Below are 2,112 nucleotides of genomic sequence, written 5' to 3'. Positions count from 1 at the left end.
AACTGTACACATCATCTAGTTTATGGAATTAATATGGAGTTTAGTTTGGCATTTTGCTGATTTCACTTTTTAACCACTTATTGTGTATCAAAAAAATAAAAAATACAAATAACGGGGAAGAAAAAACAGGCTGTAAGCTTTCAAACTCTGTGGATATGGGAATAAACATAGCAAAGAAAAATATAAAATCTTAAACCATGCAAAAAAAAATAAAGCTGCATAATATGAAGATAACAAGGATTCTCTGCTCTTTCAGATTCTGTGGCCCAATTAAGTATTTCAGCCACAGTATACAATAGTATATACCACATTTTGAAACAGAAAGAGTTGACTCCACTGACTTGCAGAGAATCTTGGCAGCAGAAGCTTCAATATCTTTGTTTGACCAATCAATATCCTGTCAGCCTTTTGACCCTTTTCATGTTGTTATTCCTTGATGTAGTCAGATGAAAATACAGTCGTCCTTAAATTTATTCTTACCCACCCGTTAAAGAAGTAAAAATAAAAATTAAAATTAAAAAACAAAACAGCTGAAATAAGTTGAAATTGATAAATGTAATAAGTAAAAAATGTATGAAAATCATGACATTGCTTTTGAATTTTGGTTCAACAGAAACATAAAATAAAATACATTTAAACAAATCATTAAAAAAAAAAAACATAAGCATGATGAGACCTGTAAACTAATATTTTGTTGAACAACCCTTTGAGCCAATCACGGCAATCAATTGTTTTCTGTAACTCTCAATCAGACTTCTGCACCTGTTGACATGTATTCTGACAGACAGATTAGAGCACTTTGCTTATGAGCACTGCTCATATGCTCTGATAGTGCTCGTATGAGCAGTGTTCATAAGCAAAGTGCTCTAATTTGTCTGGGACACTTTTGTTTGGATAGACTCCAGCCCCTCCTGCGACCCTTGTGAGGATTAAGCGGTGTATAGATAATGGATGGATGGACACTTTTGTTTGTTTTTTTAAATTATTCTTTTCAACCACAATTCAAAGTAATGTCTTATTTCTCTAAATTATAATTTAGCAAATTTTTATTTATTTATTATGACTTTTTCCAGCTTCTAGTTATTTGAGTGACTATTGTGAATTTTGCCTTTTCTTTAATGGAAGGGTATGAATACATTTGAGAACGACTGTAAATATCTAAAACAAACAAACAAACAAACAAAAAACAAGGCCTGCAGTGGAAAGATGGAATTCCTAACAAGTTGGCAGAATCATAATAGAATAAGGACCAGAGTAATAAGAACTTCTTTTACAGGCACACAGAGCATGTCAAGGTCCTAAAAAAAAAACAAAAAGCAAGAAAAATGAACTTTCTGTTTCACAACAGTGATCTTTGGGTGGATAAAAATGCAATGTGCTCTACTGCTTGGGCTGTTTCTGTCCTTCACTGAAGGGGTGTGGACCAAGCAACTAAGAATAAAGGTTGATAACATTGAGCAAGAACAGTTGAACAGACTAAAAACTCTGCAGGCCACCTAATAAGTTGCTGATATTAGTGGTTCCATCTTGATGACCACATTACAAAACAGAAGGCACAATGTTAGGCTGAAAATGATCAACCGTTGAAAGGCAGGAGGGGAAAAAAAAAAAAAAAAAACGACATCATTTTAATTTTTCTCAGCATGTGTTACCACTGAATTAGGACAGGAAACCAATTTTGAATTATGACTAAGCCAGTTGTCAGGTTGCACTGTCTGCAAGTTTTGCAGAATATCAGCACATAGTTTAAGACAGCAAACATCTCTCGCTGATTAACTGGCTGTCAGCATGTAATGGGAACCAGAGCTGTATCATTAATATATGCCGTGGAGCATATAGGCTGCAGGGATCTGAGGTGTGACTGCACAGAGTAAGCTATTTTATTACAGGAATCCACTTTTGCTCAAACCCCCCTGACTTAACCAAATTGAAGCAGAAAGGAAACTGTGCTCATTTGATAAGAGTGTAACTGAAACAGCACAAGCAGATCTGGGCAAAGCTGCAAATCACAGCAGCTCACAAGACGGTCACATGAATTAGTCAGATGATAAAGTAAGGCTATTAGGTCAAAGTGAGGAGGACATTAAATTGTTTGTAGAGTCAAAGGTAAGG

The sequence above is a fragment of the Stegastes partitus genome, unplaced genomic scaffold, assembly GCF_000690725.1.
Source record: "Stegastes partitus isolate 25-593 unplaced genomic scaffold, Stegastes_partitus-1.0.2 Scaffold1534, whole genome shotgun sequence".
Classification (NCBI taxonomy): domain Eukaryota; kingdom Metazoa; phylum Chordata; class Actinopteri; family Pomacentridae; genus Stegastes; species Stegastes partitus.
The sequence above is the reverse complement of the archived record's forward strand: the minus strand, read 5'-3'. Positions refer to the sequence as shown.